The sequence below is a fragment of the Pleurodeles waltl genome, chromosome 6 (assembly GCF_031143425.1).
Source record: "Pleurodeles waltl isolate 20211129_DDA chromosome 6, aPleWal1.hap1.20221129, whole genome shotgun sequence".
Lineage (NCBI taxonomy): Eukaryota > Metazoa > Chordata > Amphibia > Caudata > Salamandridae > Pleurodeles > Pleurodeles waltl.
The window spans coordinates 1,589,107,960-1,589,128,556 of record NC_090445.1 but is presented as its reverse complement, the minus strand read 5'-3'; the positions used below and the strand labels follow the sequence as shown (position 1 = coordinate 1,589,128,556).

Genomic DNA, 20,597 nt, shown 5'->3' with positions numbered 1-20,597 from the left:
TACCACATGAAAACTTCTTCATTCAACCTAAAATACGTAATGTCTGGCAAGAGGAACAGGGTAAATTAATCTATATATAGCACCAAATAACAATTTTGGAAAAAGTACAGTCGTTAATTTTGTATTTCAGATACACAAAAATGCAAATTCAAATGCTGTTCACTATTTGTGAGCTGGCACAATTTTTCATTATATGTCCTTGACAGTCTTTATTGCTTCAAAGATATAACGCTCTCGTATACAGTTTTTGTGGCTTATATTCTTTATCCTTTCCCTCTCTAAATGTGTGTCAATGGGACCCTCTCCAGATAAAGCCTGCAGCCAGATCTGCTGACAACCCCACCGGACTCGACTTTTCTCCAGAACAATTTTTAAGCGCAAAGGTAAATTTTCCGCTGGGAAACACTTTTGACTTTAACCCAGTTTAAATCAGCCAGATAGACAGGGTTAGAGCTTTTTGGAGCTATTTTCTTTTCAAAATTTAAAATTTCATATCCCCGGCTCTACTTATTGTTTTTTTGTCATTTTGGTGTAATTTTATGAAAATGTTCTCTGTTTCCTAAATTGGCTTGGGATTTTTCCGGTGTTGTGTTTTTACTTTATTACTGCTTGAGTGTTGCATAAATACTTTACACATCACCTAAGTTAAGTCTGACTGCTTGTGTGCCAAGATACCAGAGGGTTAGGCACTGGGTTCACTTATTGAGTTTTTTTTGGGTTCACCCTGACATGGACTGTCTATTACTTGAGTGGAGCTCTCACCCCTCAACTAATAATCCTTATTATGGGCGAGCGCAAAGCACTCCGTCCCATTCTGTAATCTCTCTTTGGGCTTCCAATCATGCCCATGTCACGTCAGTCACTTACATTGGTTTGTGGGTTGCCTTTTAAAATCCGCTTGTTTTTATTTGTGAAATGGATGCATACACCATGCCTTTTCCGGTGTTTAGCGCACCCACAAAGCACTGGTAAACTACTAAAAACATACGAGGCTTGATGTTTTCAGCATGGTGTCCGGACTACTTTATCTGTTTATTTTACATGCAGCGCGATGACGCTGCATTTTACATAGTGCAATCACTCTGCGTTTTTTTTTCCTTTACAATGCTAATAGCTCTATCTTGAGCAAATGCGAGACCCGTTGCATTGAAAATGCTTGTTCTTACAAGCTGGCTCTAAGCCTACTGTAAGCTAACAAAATGTCTTGCAAGTGACATGCATGTGCTGTTTCAGCCAAGACCGTTAAAGTATTATCTTTGAGCACCTAAGCACAACTTCTTAAGTACACAATCTTTGCTGTTGACGCAATAAATACTAATTCTGGTTCATTTAATCCAGATTGGCTGAATTTTCTATGCCCAAAGAACTTTTGTGAAAGCAGAAATTGTACCACTAGGGTGTAATTCTTCCACTTGCAAATGTATTTTTGAGAAGCAAGTCTGTTGTGTTTCGCTGAGTAAGACCATCTGTAAAGGTGGTGACACTCACAAATACGTACATTACGTAGAAGTGGGGAAGGAACACACCCTAAACTAATGGGGTCGTAGAGGATACGACCCCTTCATGTGGAAAAAATTTCCCCAGGAGAATCAGATAAAAATAAAGTCAATGTTCTAATGTGCAATTTGCCTTACATTTCTCTATGCAGAAACTTATATCTTGTCAAAAGTGGGCATGCGTAAACGTTAAACATGTGGGTACTTCATTAAATTATGTCTGTTGTATTTTTCCAGGAGTACTCCTGAAACTCTGCAAATTATAAAAAAAAGTCAGAAAATCGCCACTTATATACGCGCACACCCTGTGGGGGCACATTTCTGACATCCACCCTTCCATTTGTGCACGAGTCTCTTCGTGAAAAGCTAGGAAGTTGGAAATATACTCCAAAATTAGAAGTAGCAGACTTCCCACTTTTAAAATATCCTCTGTGTAAACTGGGCCCAAAAAAGACATTAATACTGCTAATGTTTCCTCCACAAAGCTTCTCAGGAGTGGTCTAGCCACAACCATGTCCGGTGTTAGAATTGCAAGTTAGAAATCTTTTACATTCATCTGTAGGACTGGGTAGAGAAAAATAATTTTTTGAGGAGTTACTTTTTGTAGCTTTGACTGATGTACCATTCAAGGGCAATGGGATTAACCAACAGACCATCCATCAAAACTAGAATATTTCTATGGCACAAGGAAAACCCTTCCAGAGTGCAGTTGTTTTGCTTTGTTTGCGTTTTGGATTTTAATGTCTGTTTGCCATCATCAGGTGAGTGTGTTAGCACAAGCATACTCTGACAACAACTAACAGGATGCGAGCTTCATAGCTGATGCAATCCGCTGTGTTTCTCTGCAGTGACTTGTATGCCTCAAAATCAAATGATGGTTTATCTGCCTGGACCAGGCGCCACCAGCGTTAAAGCCAGCTCCAGGTAGGGCCACTAGAATTATGCGACAAAGGAGGACTAAATTGTGTGGCAAGAAAAGGCAAATTATGTGGCATAGTGCGGCACATTTAGTGACAGTATTACTTCATTATTTTGACCCTTTTGCACCCGGTTACATTCTCTGGGAAAAGATTGTTACCTTATTAGTACCAATTTAACACCCAAATACAGCAAATAAGCAAAGGAAAGATGATCAGTCAACCTCTGTGAGAAGCCTCCTTGGGCGCTGGAATCCGATGTGCAATATTTTTTGTAATTTTGAATTCATTTGAGCTAGAAGCATTTTTTTTTTTAAAGTGTGCAGATTATGCAGTAGATGATGAATTACATTGCAAATGCGGCAAATCCATAATTATGTGAAAATGACCGTTATTGCGTAATCTCATAATTCCAGGGGCCCTGATTATAGGCTAGTAAAGTAACATGAGAGGGTTTTTTACAGTGCACATCCTATACTGACATATTTGAAGGGAGTTCATATGTTATAATGAACAAAAATGATTTGCCTCGGATCACACATTTATTCAAGCAGCATTGATTCCAGAGTTTCCACTTTCACATTCCACAATTCAGCCTCTTCATGAGTGTAATGTTGCTCCATCTATAAGAAACTAGGCCACATATAGGTATACATTACAAGTGACTTGCCTCTTAGTTCACTAATAGCATTGTCATCAGGGCAGGGATGTTTCTCAGAGAATGTGAATGTTCAAAAACCTTCACTTTTACTAAACCCTTTTCAAAGCAGAGATATTATCAGATGTGCTAAAATGAAACACTTTCGCATGCACAGAAATTCATTTTTTTTAACTGTAACATGATGTTTATTGCATTGTTTCCATGCCAAATATTTTCAAGGCTGGACTTCAGCAGGGGCTTTCAGAGTCAGAGCCGGCCATTGGTTTAGCTCTCCCTGTTAATGTGTTGGCTTCCCCACCTCCAGCATTGAGGCAGGCAACCCCTTTCAGTTTGACATAGATAACTGTTACACTCCATATCCTACTATTAGGACGCATGTTCCTGCTACAAAAAAAATCACAAAATAAACACATTAATACACTAAACGAGATCAGGAGACATACTGACATATTTGGCCCTCATTACAGATCGAGGGATGGGTGTGTTCAAATCCCTGCACACAATCCTGTTTCCACAGCTTTCAGAAAACTGAGATTTTCCTTTGAACATTTCTAGAAGGCTAAAACATGTAGGGAATTCTGATACATGTGGAATCTGCTGCAGAAAACCCGGACACTGCATTTGAATCATCATTTCTAGGGGGAAACTCAGAATTTGAAGTGTGGGCTGCACAATAGATGAAGGTTGCATATTCATTGAATTAAAAGAATGTGTAAAAAAAATAAGGCCTTCTCTGGTTTTGGGATTTAATGGGATTAGTCAATATCCCACTGTTTCTCTGAACTATTGCTACAGAATGGTAAGAACGCTAGAAGATTATTATTCTAGAGAAGAGGCAGAAAATAAATAGTGGATAATTATTCATTTATATATGGGATCGACATGCCTTCACCCGGGGCACAAAACAATGGCTCGATTCAAAATCGAATACAATAATTTGGCAAAATATTCTGTTTTGTTTCGTACCATTCATCTTTGGAGCTCAGCACTGCTCGTTGAGCCTACTTAAACGTTGCCTGCAACATATCTTAGGTTATCATGAAGCAGTTTTTCTGCACGATTTAAAGTGTGTGCCTGCACAAATCTAGCTGCAAGTGGCCCGATGATATGCAGTATTCGTTCCCAGCTAATCACTCACACAGGTCGAATCCTATTCGAGACCTTCCTACAAGCAAAAAGAAATGTTTCTAATTCGGATTGTCTCAGTTTTTTGATTCTATTAAGGCAATTCAATATTGGCTATTTAAATGAGGGAAAAAGTAAAGATTTTATTACAAGAAGGTGGCTCTGGTAGGCAGTCTTTACTTGCTGGTTTAATAGTAGATAGCATTTGAAAGCAACACTGCATAACCCACAATGCTACCTGAGTGTGCAGGAAGAAGAAACAAAAGAAAGACAACCACTTAATGTATAAATGGACATCCTTCACAAAGCTGGCCTCTGTTTCCCCGCAAACTCAAGGAGAAATTCTACAAACGATTAGATCAAAAGGAAAACCCACTGATCAAGAAACTTGCTGACATTTCTATAAACCCTTTTGACTGCTATCCAGAACCCATCACAGTGCTGACCATGTAAACCAACTTCACCTGTGACAAGGTGTCACAGATCAATAAGTAAACAAAGCGGTGACTTAAAAATTAAAAATAAATGTGGAGTAATGCGGCTACGGCCTCGGTATCCAAAGCACACTGCTGTCAGAAGGAATCTGACAGTCAGAGGGGAAGACAGCTGGCCTCTGTTTTAATTGGTGCTTTAAATTAATTGATTTTGGGGCCCCTTTGTTGTTTCTGTGCCTGCCCAATCTCTTGTTACACTGTGTGAATGTTACTTAGTATCCCTCTTTACCTGGGTTTACGCTGGCATTCTGTCTGCCAGCTCAGGCGGACACGAGTTTTAATACAGCGTTGTGATTTTCTCTGTGTTTTCATGTAAGCGTGTCCTTGTACTTTGTATCTCTGTGTGTGGTTGTATTCTGCTTGCTTGCCTCTTCCATTAGCAGCACAGCCAGTTTTTAATTCCTTTACATTTGTTTCTTTCAAACTTATTTATAAATTGTTAAAAGTTCATTTGCAAAATGTTTCTATGTTGACTTTATTTCTGAATGGAAGTAGTTTAGTTTTTAGATCTCTGTTTTCATCATTATATGTTACATGTTATGTTGAAAGATCTTGTAACATGTGAGCTCGCTCCAACCGAGTATCCTAGCGCGGATGACTAGCTAAGTGCTCCAACCAAGATTTATACTCAAGGGGAGGCAAATTAAGATAGCCAGGTTTTCTATAGCTTTTTTGGAATTGTCAAGTTTGTGGCAGGAGTAGATTTTAATAGAGAGTTTGTTCCAATGCCAGACAGCCAAGTACGTGAAAGGACCGCTACCAGTTCTGGTACAAATGATGCAGTGATAACGTGCAAGGGCGAGAGACCTGAGAGCCTTGGTAGGATTATAAAGGCTCACTTGGCTACGTAAGAAGGATGCGCCACCAGTGTATAATGCCCAGTGAACATGGCATAAGAATTTAAACATTATCTGCTTAGGTGTGGGCAGCCAGTGCAGCTCATTCAAAATATGCCTTGATGCCGTTCTATGTGAAAGATGACAGACAAGTCTGGCAGTGGTAGTTTGGTTGGTTTGGAGACGCAACAGCAAAGAATCAGTACCTCCTACATTCAGGGCATAACCATAATCTAAGCAACTAGTAATTAAAGTCTGAGTAAATGTATTCCTGCAATGGAGGAGGATCCAGTTGAAGATTTGCCGCAGCATCTGTAAAATGGCACAGCAGGATCAGCAGAGATCTATGCTTTCATACTGGGAGAATTGTGTGTAAGAATGCCCATATTACTTTGCTCCTTTTTTTGGAATGGGTGCCTTACCAAACTTAGAAGGCAATCACTCATCTCGACGAGATGGCATTGGCTATACCAAACAGGATGATCTTGCTCTTATTACCATTCAGTATGAGACAATTCTCTCTCATCCACAGAGCCACAGACCTTATACACTCACAAAATGTAGGTCTGGTGGAATCTGAATTTACAGCAATCAATATCATTATCAGAGTGTCATCTGCATATGATCATATATGACCTCAAATGTGAACTTTCGGGCAATAGCGGCCAGTGCAAAATATATATATATATATATATATATATATATATATATATATAATACTACAAACCAAACAATTGTAAACAATTGTAGCTAAGTGGCACTCCTGGAGAGTTATTTACTTTATTTTTGATTCAGTACAACACCGAAAACCATCACCAACGCGTTTTACTGTGAGTGCCACGTAGCTACAATTGTTTACAATTGTTTGGTTTGTAGAAATAATAAGGGAAGGTCCGTCCTTTACATGAGCACCAGCTTGGAATAGCGCGCCATAATTAGGACCATTTTGTTGGAAGGTATATATTATATATATATATATATATATATATATATATATATATATATATATATATATATAACCTAGTGGGGTTTGCCACTAGGTAGTTATAGTTAGGACCAAATTTCGTGAGGATTTGTCAAGCGGTGCCAAAGTTATTCGCAATACAAAAAACGCTCTGTGTTTGGAAACTTGGTCCTAACTGTAATTATCCTTGTGGCACTCGACATACTGAGGGCACTGATTTCAAGTTGTGAGCAATAGAAATTATTAAAATCAGGCCAGAACTTATGAAGCGAGCCCTAGCTCATGAAGTCTTTTGATCATAATCGAATGAGGAACCATATGGAAGGCTGCTGAGAGATGAAGTAGGATGAGGGCAACAGGTTCACGTGCCTCTAAATTCATCCTAGTCTCGTCAGAAACTGCCAAGTGTCCTTTCAGTGCTGTGCTATGCCCTGCACCGAGGCTGAGAGATGCTCAAAATGTCAAAAATGTCATTATCCTTTTAATAAGAAAATAATTTTTGGTTGACTAATGTTTTCACTATCTTAGCTGAAAATGAAAGAAGAGATAAGGGGCAATGTTTCGTGAAGATCAGAGGGTAAGCAGAGGGTTTGTTAAGTAATGGTGACAAATTAGCATATTTCCAAGCTCCTGGATTCTTGCCATGGTTAGAGAGAAATGGAAAAGGTCAGCTAAAGGGGCACTACACAAATTAGGATAGGAAGAGATGACATGAAACAAACACGGGTCTTCAGGGTTATCCTGAGTATATAGACTTCATAATAACTTCTATTGTCTCTGCAATTTATTTCCTTAAGTATCCCTAGACTGCATTAAATGCAACCATGAAAGCAGCTCAGGTTGGACATCGAAGTTATCATACATCATCTTGATCTTGTGCCGGAACAAAATGGACAGAGTTTTGCATAATTAGGGAGAACAATGTGAAAATTTGCAGGTTAAAGGATGAGAGAATTCCTTTACGAGTTTAAAGATTTACTTTGCAGAAGAGGATCCTTCCTCAATTCTTTTTGTGAGAAAGTGTGTGTGTATTTAGCTATGCCCTTATGGTCCTGCTTGCCATTCTCTGACCTGCTGTTGTACATTTTTAGATAATTAATTCTGATTTTGCCTTTTAATACATATATATTTCAATAGGGGTATTTTAGTCGCCTAGATCACTCAGGGAATGTCTTGAGGAAATTTAACTTATGCAACACTTGACCTTCAATTCAATTTACACAGAGGCACCTTTGCTGAGTTGACTATGGTGCTGTTATTGGTGGGGTCAGTCTGATTTTCTTTTTCCAAACCCTGCGCAGGACAACAGCTGCCATCTTGAGAGGAGCATAGGCACTCCCATTTGCTGAGGTCTAGTTTCCTTACAGCCATCGCAGATATAAATGGGGATGTGGCACATATACCCAGCTGTCGCCTGTCTGCACCCATCTGCCAGTTGCCAGGACCAATTACTTTTTTTACTCCAAGTAACACATTAAGAATCACATACTCATTTGGGGAGGTTCTCCCCCATATTAAAAAAAATGGCAGAAATGTGCATTTTACAACACAATTTTCAGTATATATTCAAAAGGCCTAAGCCTGTTCTTACCTGGGCAGAGACAGGGCCAAATCACTGCAACTGCTGGGTCTCCTATAGATGCATCACCTCACCTCACCAAATGCGGAGGAAGAGGGGTTAGCAGAGAACAGATGTCACATGATGGCTCGCACACACATAGAGGTGGCCGAGCCGAATCGGAGCAGAGCCAAAGGTCTGGTTAGGCTCTAAAAACCCATGCACGAGCCGAGCCCTGGAAGTGTTTGGCTTGCAAACTGTGTAAAAAAACAGCATGTACAAGTATGATAAAACCTCTTCAAAATGCTAGAAAGTGCATTTATTTAACATTCAGAAGCAGTTCAGCGTAGTACATCAAGTATATCATTGCATTGAGAGATACTTGTTAAAAATAACAGTTTTTTAAAATTAACTTAAAATATTCATGCCTGTGAGAAAGGGTCTCTTTTGGCATGGTTAGCTTCCACTTTTTGCCTGGTATTTGATGTGGTTTTCAAAGTTGGTAGTGCCCCGGGCACCTGTTAACCAGGTTCCCTGGGCCAAATCTCTTTCCCAAAACTGTTGTGATCCCTTGGCAATATTAGCAACACCTTTAGCTGCCCCTATAGATCCCTAGTAAAGGGTACTTAGATACCTAGGGCATGGGGTACTAAGGGATGGCCCCTGGGGGCAGCAGCACAGATTGTGCCACCCTCAGGGACCCTGAATCCAAGTGCCTCCATTGCTGGCTGAGTGTCCTGGTGCAATCCTACAGTGCAAAACTGACATGGCACACAGCCTGTGTGCCCTGCCCACTACACACTGCATGCAATATAGGTAAACCACCCTTCTGGCAGGCCTTCCAGCCCTAGGTAGGGTGCACCATACTGCATGTGTGGGCATAGATGCAAGAGCAATATACGCTTACTGTGTCCCTCACAAACCTGGGACACAGTCAACAGAGCAGCCATTGTACATGCAGGTGCTGGACACTGGTCAGTACAGGTTTCACAGCTACATGATGGCCACTCTGCACCCTGGGTTATTTGGTATCAAACAGCTCAGAATGATAAATCCAAACTGGTAACATTATTGAATTTATTGCAAAATGTACCTAAGGGCCTCCGTAGAGGTGCACCCCACAAAAGTTAACTACCCTGGCATGGTTGCTGGCCAGTCACAAGCAGCCTGCCACCACCAGACAAGATTCTGGAACCCTGGGTTGAGAGCCTGTGCTCTCTGGGTCCAGAGAACAAAGCACTTCCTGGGCAGAGGTGTCACACCTCTTCCCCATGAATGTGCACAGCCCTGCCTATGAGCTTCAAAGGGCTTACCGTCCTTGAAGCTCAACCTCCAGCCCTGCTCTTAGCAGCAGATGGCCGCCCCCATTGCAAACCCCCAGTTTTGGCGGAAGCAACAGCAGGAAAATGCACAAAGGACAGGAGTAGTAGCGACCCCCAGCTTGCACCACCCCTAAGGTGTTGCATGCAAGGTAACCCCTCCATTTAATTCTCCTCCGCATTGCATGGTAGGAAAACAGCCTATCGGGGATAGGGAAGTGACCTGTGCCCACAGGAAGTAGTCACTCAGTGGGTATAGCCACCCTAAGATAGATGACCCATTAGTCACTATTAGGTATTCCCCTAAACACCCACAAAATACATTATTTAGTAGGCACCCCTAGACCTGCAGATCATATTCCAAGGACACAAGAAGACCAGCAACAAAGAAGACCCATGGCTCAAGAACTGTATTTCAGCTGCACAAAGAAAAATATGCCAAACTCTGCCTGCTACACCCAGGGCTTGACAATCGCCACTGAGGGGTCGGTCTGCCATCGGACGAAATCTAAAAATCCCCAGATCTCACTCCAGAGTGAAGGTATCAGTCCTTTGCAACAAAGACCCAAAGACCAGTGTAGTCCAGTCCACTGACTGGCTGCTGACCAAATAATCCAGACATCGCAGCCAAAACAGATTTTACCCAATGGACTCACAGGACAAACCCTGCTAGTGTGCCAAGTTTGGTAACACTGCACCCTAAAGTGGCGGGACCGTGCAATAGCCTATTGTAATGGTCACTCAACATCGGACATCAAGAAGAAAAGTCCACATCGGACTCCAAAAAGACCAGGAGGAAGCCCCAGTCGAGGGACTTCAGAAACCACCAGCCCACCCACCAGAGTGGTCCTGCTGACCAGATAGCGACCCTCAAAGTGACCTCCTTCCTGCTTCCAAGGGCCCCTTTGTGCACAGCTCTTGGCTCATATACCTGCTCTGCACCTGGCCTCCCTAGGCCCTGCACACAAGAACCAGCTGTGAACAAAATTAGACATTGGTAAAAGCATTGCCTGATTTTTTATGCATTTTTAAAATGTTCTCACATTGATTTCCATGGCGCGTAATTACACGCAAAAATACTATTTTTACTAAATTTGAAAAATCATAACTTAAAAAATACTTACACAATTTTGTTGATCTTGGTCTTAAAAATGTAATGAAAGTCTGAAGTAGTTTTGTAAATTGGTCTCAAGTTATTCTTTTGAGTGTGTGTCTTGCTTTATTGATACTGTGAGTACAACAAATGCTTTGCACTTCTCCAAGACTGGCCTAACTGCTCGACCAAGCTACCATTACAATTAGAGCATTAGGTAGCCTAGCTTTTATCTCTGTAAACCGACGTATGGTTGTCCAGACCTCTGCACAGTGTGCCTAGTTTTGCACACTACAGAGAGAGCCAGGCTCCTGCAATACCCACTACTCCCACCATGCCATTAGTGCATTAAGAGGCAAGTCTGCTGTGGTGCACCCTATATTAGGACTAGGGGCCAGATGTAGGAAAAAAGCAAATTGCGACTTGCAATTTGCAAGTCCGTGCGACTCGCAAATTGCAAGTCGCAATTTGCTATGCAGAAAGGTGTCTCAGACACCTTCTGCAACTCGCAATGGGGTCGCAAAGACCCACCTCATAAATATTTATGAGGTGGGTCGCAGTTTGCGACCCCATTGCGAGTATGGGCACTCACGGGGATGGTGGCCTGCTGGAGACAGCAGACCGCCATGTCCGTGACTGCTTTTTAATAAAGCAGTTTTTTTTTTTTCTATCTGCAGCCCGTTTTCCTTAAAGGAAAACGAGCTGCACTTAGAAAAAAAACCGAAACCTTTTGTTTCGGTATTTTTCAGAGCAGGCAGTGGTCCATAGGACCACTACCTGCTCTGAAAAATAGTTTTTGTGATCATTCACAAAGGGGAAAGGGTCCCATGGGGACCCCTTCCCGTTTGCGACTGGGTTACCATCCACTTCAAGTGGATGGTAACAGCGATTTCATTTGCGACCGCTTTCGCGGGCGCAAATGAAATTGCATAGCATTGCGAGTCGCAAATAGGAAGGGAACACCCCTTCCTATTTGCGAGTCGGAAATGCATTTTGCGAGTCGGATCCGACTCGCAAAATGCATTTCTGCATAGCAGAGAGGCTTTTGCGCCTCGCAAACGGCGTTTTTCGCCGTTTGCGAGGCGCAAACCCTTTGCTACATCTGGCCCTAGATCCTTACAAGGAGCACCATTATAATCTATTTAAATTATACACCACAGAGGTGCTTGGTTAGCACACAGCCTGAACTCACAGATTTCGAAGTGCTCTCACATGAAATAAGGAAAAAGTAATCATGGTGAAATAAAATATTTGCCTAGGGCCAGATGTATGAAAGCTTTTTGCATTCGCAAATGGTGCGAATGCCAGTTTGCGAATGCAAAAAGCCATTTCAGAATGTATTAAAGGCATTCTGAAAGCAATTTTAAGGAATCGCTAAAATAGCGATTCCTTAAAATTGCGACCCTGTTTAGAGAGTTGCAAATTGCGACTCTCTAAATAAGAAATCGCAAATAAGGATTCCTTATTTGCGATTTCTAAGCACATGTAAGAAGCAATTCCTTAATGCCAATTGGGCATTAAGGAATCGCTATTTACCACCAAGTTGAACTTGGTGGTAACCATGTGCAAATTTTAAAAATGCATTTAAAATGCATTTTTAAAATGTACATGTAAAGCACACATGCCCTTTTGGATTGTGTGCACCTTACATGTCCTAAAAAACTTTTTGGGGTGCAGCAGAGGAGTCTTAGGCCCCCAGCACCCTGGGGTTTTGCATTTCCAAAATTGCGATTTCCAGTTAAGAAATCGCAATTTTGGAATTGCAAAAAATTGCAAATATGGGCCTATAGGCCCATAGGAAAGAATGGGGCCGGTATCGCAATTTGCGATTCGGTAATAGCATTTGCGATTTTTAAGAAATCGCTATTAGCGAATCGCAAATGTGATACATTGCATTTTGCGAATCAGAAATAGCGATTTCTTAAAAATCGCTATTTCGGACTCGCAAAAGGCCTTCTTGATACTCCTGGCCCCTTGTTCTCTCTCCTGTTACACACACGCAAACACCCTCTTCTTAATCTTTACACCAAACAACTCCAACTAATGAGCGCATGTGACAGACATTGGGGAAACACGAAGGTGCACATAATAGTGGTGTCGGAACATAGTGCACATGGCATTTAAAGAACCAACTATAAAACATAGATAAACAAAAATAACCAGCAGCAATCATAGGGACAGCATGAGAACCTGCTGGGCTGCTGTTTAAGGTGAAACTTGGCCCCCTCAGTCTCTGCTAATCTGCAGTTATTTTCACACACAGAGGCTCTTTGAGTTGTGCAGGTATCCCTCGGCCAGCACCTAAGTAATCAATGGCCTGGTGGCGTGAGGTTCAGAAAATGGCTTGGATACGCCTTCCCCTCCCCTCCCAAGGACTGATTCCTTGCAGTAGCGGAGGCAACTTGAATCCAGGGTGCACTTTCCAATTCTAAACAACTTCTATGAATAAAATCTCAAAGGTGAAGAAATTAGTGTAAATGCACTAGTTTACTTGAAAAACATTGAATATTGACCCATACACAGGCCGATTCCCTTCAATTGCCCACGAAACAACCAGTGAACCAATTTATACAACACCTCAGAACTTAGGACCAGTACCGTTTTTTATTTAATTATGCGATTAAGGAAGCCGGAGCAATTATGCAGCATAACAAAGGGGAGCACACATTAGTCCTAAAAGAAGTTTCCTACCCGCAGCAAAGCTAGGGTTTGGTGGTGTGTCACACGCACCCAAGTAGTACTACTACAGTACTTATCACAGGTATCTGCTACTCGGGACGTTGAGTGCTTTTGTGAGATTGATGGCCTCGGCGCAGGCTTCCTTAGCCTCTGGGCCTGCCTGTCTGCACGAGGAGGCGGGGCTGCGTGACATCACCTGGAAACAAGGAAAGCCCTTTAAGGTGAGAGGGCAGGCAGCGCGGGGGCTGGTCAAAATACTCATACCAGGGCCATCATTATTGGTAGCACTTATGCTACAACAGCTTGGCGGACCTATGAGTAGACAGACCACTAGGGGTGGCGTTAAAATGTATAACATTTTAGGTCGAGCAAGCAAGTGCTTTTCGACCTGTTGTAAGTAATGTCGGCTTTTGACCATGCCCACATGACGCCCATTAATTTCACTTGTTCGTGGGCTTACCTTTCAAAAATTAATTGATGTCATTGGTAAATGCTTTACGTTTGTCCCACCTTGGGGCGGTTTAGTTACCACCTTGCAGACTGACCCTGTTACGTGGATCATTTCACAGTTGCTGATATGTTTTACTGTTGTTGTGTAGGCTCTCATTATCCTAATGAGACAACTGGAGTTTTGGGTAGCAAGATCGTTTGCAGTGTGGGGGACTAAGTCTAACCCACGGCGGATGACCCTTGTCACCCCAAATCCGGGTTGAGCTCTGGCTAACTAGCAGTGCCTCATCTCTCCCAACGGGAAGAGACAATTGGGCAGCCGAGTGCATGACATCTTAGTGCTTCCCAGGGAAGTCGTGGCCACTCAGATCCTAACCAGATATCTCATACACAGTGTGGTCTCATATATAAATGACAAAGGCAGTTTGAGTTTTAAGGATTGGTTTAATAAAATGACTGCATTTTAGATAACAAGGCGTGAGCCGCAATAACCAGAACCATACAACACAGTAGGATTGAAATAGTAACGAGGAGGGTGAAACATAAGAATAACGCTATCATAATGCAACTAGATTATATTCTCTCTCCTAAGTTCTATTTTGAGCACAACATGTTAAGCTCTAAACCTGCCTTTCAGGTTCCCCCGGGAGGACATCAACCCTCATACCTGAGCAAAGGCCTGTGATCGGGATTAGCATCTGCAACAGGGCAGTCAGCGTCTAGTTGTGGGTTCCTGGTCGGAATCTCCCTCTTACGTGTACCAGGACTAGGAAGTGTTTTTATAACTAACACGCCAATGTTCTACGAAACGTCCCTACGTAAGAATGTGTACTTTCTACGAACCCTAAAGACTAAACTTCTACCACGTCTATCGGCAATGTACCAGACTGTGGGGGTCATTCCGCCCGCCAAAGTCCCGCCGTCAGAATACCGCTGCGCGGTCAAAAGACCGCCGCAGGAATTCTGAGTTTCCCGCTGGGCGGGCGGGCGACCGCCAGAAGGCCGCCCGCCCGCCCAGCGGGAAACCCCCTTCCACGAGGATGCCGGCTCCGAATGGAGTCGGCGGAGTGGAAAGGGTGCGACGGGTGCAGTTGCACCCGTCGCGATTTTCAGTGTCTGCTATGCAGACACTGAAAATCTTGGTGGGGCCCCCAGGGGCCCCACGACACCCGTTACCGCCAGTCAGGTTCTGGCGGTAAGGGGGTCGGAATCCCCATGGCGGCGCTGCCGGTTTCCCTTTTCTGACCGCGGCTTTACCGCCGCGGTCAGAATTGGCCTGGATGCACCGCCAGCCTGTTGGCGGTGCATCCGCGGTTCCCGGCCCTGGCGGTCCATGACCGCCAGGGTCGGAATGACCCCCTGTATCCTTGACTGAAGCACAGAGCGAGCAAGAATGTATTGTTTGAGAACTTCAGTGCTGAAGTAAGAAAAACAGTGTGATAGAAGAAAATAAAACAAGACCGTGAAACTGGTTATTGTAAAATAACAGTGCGAGGCTAAATAAAATGCATCTAGGACAAAGTGCACAGAGGCCTAATACTTTAAGCAAACCCGCAAAGGCTACATTAAAATATGGCTACACTACACTGTGAGTGAACTACTTTTTCCTTCTGTGTCTCTTCTTCACGCTCAAGCTCATGGCAGCCATGGTGCTTTGAATCGGCTCACACTGCCGTTCCCACCACCCTTGCCTGCCCCTCAGTTTCCTGTCCTTGTCTGTCCATCCCCACAACCCCTCCTACATCGTTGCTTCTTATTAACTACGTATTGATTTTATTACAACTGCATCTGCTCATCCTTTGAAGGTACGCCAGTGGAAACAAAGTCAAACTCTTTGTAGTTATGTTATGTCAGATCTTTCCAATTGCAGTTAATAACTGTTATCCGCCTTGGTCTGTGTGGGGTAGTCATGTTGTCATGTTTCGGAGAGCTCTGGCTTCTCATGCAAAGGAGAGGATATATGCATAACACTCACATAATCCCCATTTGGAGAGCCAGACAAACAAGTTACTCTCCTTTTTAGTAAAACTATGGTAATTGCCCTGAAGTAACCGTCAAAATTAATAATTCAGCTCACTGCATTTCAAGGAAAGCTTACTTGAAGTGGTTAAAGGATTTCAGTTTTCGTAACACCTACATTTTTCAAGGTTGCCAGCTATCGAATTCTCTTTACATGCATGGACGGGCGAGGATGCTGCACATACTCCCAAGGTTGGAGATGCGGCTCCTCCGCTAGGGCAGAGGAGTGTCACCCCCCCACCCTCTGCCAGCAGCAGCCACTGCAAATCGTTTAACAAATGAAACCATAATAAACCATGTTTTTTATCATATCATTTGTTTAAGGTGGGGGGGCATTGGGGATGACGAGGATGAGGGGAGTGCATTGTGCACTCCTCTCAGTGCGCATGCATGTTTGGCCGGCTGTCTCGGGCTGGCCAAACATACATGCACAGTAGGCTCTCTCCAGCCCAGCAGCACAGTTGCCGGGCTGGAGAGAGCAGGCTGGGCCTCCGAGCCAATCCAAACGCTGCTTTGAGCATCGTCAGGATTGGCTGCAGGGCAGGCTGGGAGCCTGTGCCTGCAGTTCAGGAGAGGAGCGGCACGGCAGAGAAGCAGGTAAGTGATTAAAACATTTGTTTTTAAAATTAATTTGCCTGTGTCCGCACCCGCACCACCTGCGCCGCCCTAATAAAGCTCCTGCAAGATTGGCCATCTTTGGAACGAAAGGCGCAGTGTCAAGAGCTTTGTATGTTTGGTTTCCTTATGAAGGGTTTGTGGCTCGGATTGGAGCTTTTCAAGGCATTCAGTGGTGAACCTGAGAAGGGAAGAAGATACATCTCTTTGTATCTATTTTAATAGTTAGTACCTTGGATTGGTATGATAGTCTAAACTTATTGCACATCTCTTAAAGTTAGTCGTGGAAGTGATGCCCGTCAAGGTACCCATGAGTAAGAGACATTGTTAGGAAGCTGGAACAGAATTTTTTTTTTTTTTCCAGACGGTACTGCAGTCTTATGTAGAGTTTATACTTTGGAGTATACAGGGAGTGCAGAATTATTAGGCAAATGAGTATTTTGACCACATCATCCTCTTTATGCATGTTGTCTTACTCCAAGCTGTAAAGGCTCGAAAGCCTACTACCAATTAAGCATATTAGGTGATGTGCATCTCTGTAATGAGAAGGGGTGTGGTCTAATGACATCAACACCCTATATCAGGTGTGCATAATTATTAGGCAACTTCCTTTCCTTTGGCAAAATGGGTCAAAAGAAGGACTTGACAGGCTCAGAAAAGTCAAAAATAGTGAGATATCTTGCAGAGGGATGCAGCACTCTTAAAATTGCAAAGCTTCTGAAGCGTGATCATCGAACAATCAAGCGTTTCATTCAAAATAGTCAACAGGGTCGCAAGAAGCGTGTGGAAAAACCAAGGCGCAAAATAACTGCCCATGAACTGAGAAAAGTCAAGCGTGCAGCTGCCACGATGCCACTTGCCACCAGTTTGGCCATATTTCAGAGCTGCAACATCACTGGAGTGCCCAAAAGCACAAGGTGTGCAATACTCAGAGACATGGCCAAGGTAAGAAAGGCTGAAAGACGACCACCACTGAACAAGACACACAAGCTGAAACGTCAAGACTGGGCCAAGAAATATCTCAAGACTGATTTTTCTAAGGTTTTATGGACTGATGAAATGAGAGTGAGTCTTGATGGGCCAGATGGATGGGCCCGTGGCTGGATTGGTAAAGGGCAGAGAGCTCCAGTCCGACTCAGACGCCAGCAAGGTGGAGGTGGAGTACTGGTTTGGGCTGGTATCATCAAAGATGAGCTTGTGGGGCCTTTTCGGGTTGAGGATGGAGTCAAGCTCAACTCCCAGTCCTACTGCCAGTTCCTGGAAGATACCTTCTTCAAGCAGTGGTACAGGAAGAAGTCTGCATCCTTCAAGAAAAACATGATTTTCATGCAGGACAATGCTCCATCACACGCGTCCAAGTACTCCACAGCGTGGCTGGCAAGAAAGGGTATAAAAGAAGGAAATCTAATGACATGGCCTCCTTGTTCACCTGATCTGAACCCCATTGAGAACCTGTGGTCCATCATCAAATGTGAGATTTACAAGGAGGGAAAACAGTACACCTCTCTGAACAGTGTCTGGGAGGCTGTGGTTGCGGCTGCACGCAATGTTGATGGTGAACAGATCAAAACACTGACAGAATCCATGGATGGCAGGCTTTTGAGTGTCCTTGCAAAGAAAGGTGGCTATATTGGTCACTGATTTGTTTTTGTTTTGTTTTTGAATGTCAGATGTCAGATGTCAAATGTATATTTGTGAATGTTGAGATGTTATATTGGTTTCACTGGTAATAATAAATAATTGAAATGGGTATATATTTTTTTTTGTTAAGTTGCCTAATAATTATGCACAGTAATAGTCACCTGCACACACAGATATCCCCCTAACATAGCTAAAACTGAAAACAAACTAAAAAATGTTTGTAAAGCAGTGATCATAATAGGAAATAATAACGTATTGTAGTCTATTGGAGATAAACTTTTAGCGGAGTGTATTAAATTTCATATCAGCTGTTGCAAAGTTGTATGTTAGGCCACAAACCAGGTGTGCAGTTTTGCTGCGTGTGCAAAGGGTAATGGGTTTTTAGATGACATATGTAGCGCCTGTTTTTTGCACCTTGTTTGCTATGGCTTGCAGCCATAAAAATTTTGCTGCTGGATAGTTTGCTGTTTGACTTTAGGAACACTAGCCTAAAACACAGTATCTTGGGATGTTTTTCCACAACCACATATTAATTCATTTACCCAAGTCTGAGACACTGTTAGCTATCTAGCTCTATATATATCTGTTATCTATTTTATCTACCTATCTGCTATCTTTCTATCTGTTATCTATCTATCTATTCCTATTTATCTATCTATCTGTCTATCTATCCATCTGTTATCGATCTATCAGTTGTCTATCTGTTATCTATCTATCAATCTGTTATCTAGCTCTTATCTATATCTTATCTATCTGTTATTTATTTATCTGTCTGTCTGTCTATTTGTTATGTACCTATGTGTTATCTACCCATCTGTCGATCTATCGATCTGTCTGTCTATCTATCTATCTATCTATCTATCTATCTATCTATCTATCTATCTATCTATCTATTATCTACCTATGCTCCCTCTAACATTTTTCTTTCCCTTTCTTGTGCTTCTTGCTCTCTCTGTTCTATTTTCATTTCATTCCTCTTGTAACTAACTAGCATTTCCAGAGTGTGCGGTTTCCTGGAATCACAGATGGCAAGTTGGTATCATGTGTTTATTATCTACCACTTGGCTTCTATATCAGTGCCTCTCCTTGCTACTTACATGGATGTGTACCCACTGACACCACTCATCACCCCTGTGTAGGTACTGTAGCCCATAAAGTAGAGTATGTGGTATTTAAAGGTAGGACATGTAGAAAAATAATTTTACCATGCCTCTGCAGTGACATGCCCCAAAAGCTATTTTCACCGTGGCAGACCTAGCTGTTATATGTAGAAAACCAGAGCATATATTGGCATAGTAATACTGTAGCTCAGGAATGGGACTAGCTAGAAAGATAATTAAACATCTATTTTCAATAGTTACTAAGCATCCAATTCAACATTGAAGTCATATTTTAATAATAATAATTTAATAATTATTAGACACAACATTCTGTTGCTTTGTTTATAATGTATGTACCTCAATAGCTGTTGTTTACCCTTTACAGTTGTGATATATAAATCAGCAACGATTTACAATAGTCAACTCACCTGCGTTTGTGTACATCATAGTTTCCACGTGAAAAATGAATAATGATCATTTAGTGAACTAATGTTTTCATATAAGAAGTTTTATGTGTCTACTTAGGATTTCTCCTAAGATAACACTCTCACAGGAAATCCAAGACCAGGCACTGCAGCAAAACGCAGGGCAGTATGAAAAGATTATAATATTTATTCTCTGAAAGTTCTCCAGTTTCTGTCAACCTGCTCGAGGTGAAGTTAAACTTGACCTGTCCTTCTGTCGGCAAACTTCATAGCTCAAAATGTCTCGTGGGTAGGAGATCCTACATAAGTAGTTCCTGAGGTATGTGACCGACACCCCTCCCTTGGTAGGTACAAGGTGCAAGGAGGGAAGGTGGAGGAGACAGTATGGAGTACTGAGGGTTTGGAAGCCATGTTAAAAGGGGACAGTTTGGTGCGAGGGTCAAGAGGGGGATAAGGGCAGAAATTGCAACTTTGCTAGGGAGATTTTGAACAGGGGTGTGGTAGGATAGCCCATGTATCTTTAGATGACCCGCCCTAATGACTTTCAATGTTTACCACTGCTGCATTGCTAAAGTTGTCACTTTTTTAAGCAAAGCTAGCTTCACACTCTAACCAGCATCTTGGCCATTTTGAGCAAGTGAGTAGAGGTTGAAGATCACCCTGATCTACACTAATCCCAGGCCTAGCCAGCATTTCCCTCCAGGGAAAGCAACTTGAGTGCCAACAGAGCTATGGCATTGCCTCTGTAGCTTACATTGAGCTTAGGAGGTGAACATCTGTGCTTGGCTCTAACCCCGGACTCCATCGGCTCAACTGTTGCCAATTAACATTGCTGAGGCTCTGACCACCTGTGAGTACTTAGCCATTCCCAAATGCTTACTGAAGACCATGGGTGGGAATGGTGACTTCCCATCTACAGTTGGCTGATCCAAGAGCAGGAGCCCTTTGGAAGGGGGGAACCACTCCCCTCATTTGAAGCAGAGGCCTATGTTCCTTAGTTTCTAAAGGAGAAGCTATCCATATGTGAGCTTCAAGAACTGGTGTGGCAGCCAGTGGTGTAATGAAACTTGCCCCCCCCCCTTGCAAAATGCAAGGAAGAAGCCCCCATGTTCTGGACCCAGTCTGGAGCTCTTAGGCCAGGGGCCTGCTGCCTGTGCACTGTTTGGGATGGGGCCCCCTGGAGCTCTGGGGCCCCTGCACCACAG

General features: G+C 42.9%; 1 protein-coding gene across 5 annotated transcripts in view; it reads right to left on the bottom strand.

Moving 5' to 3' along the window:
- LOC138301182 (ectonucleoside triphosphate diphosphohydrolase 8-like) overlaps window positions 1-20,597 on the bottom strand; it is a 451,411-nt gene that overhangs the window by 207,684 nt on the left and 223,130 nt on the right. For 2 of the 5 annotated variants that reach the window (XM_069241394.1, XM_069241399.1), the window contains exon 2: window positions 8,085-8,308. The exons of the other annotated variants lie outside the window; for them this stretch is intronic. The gene's annotated coding sequence lies outside the window, so the exon portion shown is untranslated. The remainder of the gene's footprint in view (window positions 1-8,084; window positions 8,309-20,597) is intronic. 5 annotated transcript variants of the gene reach the window in all.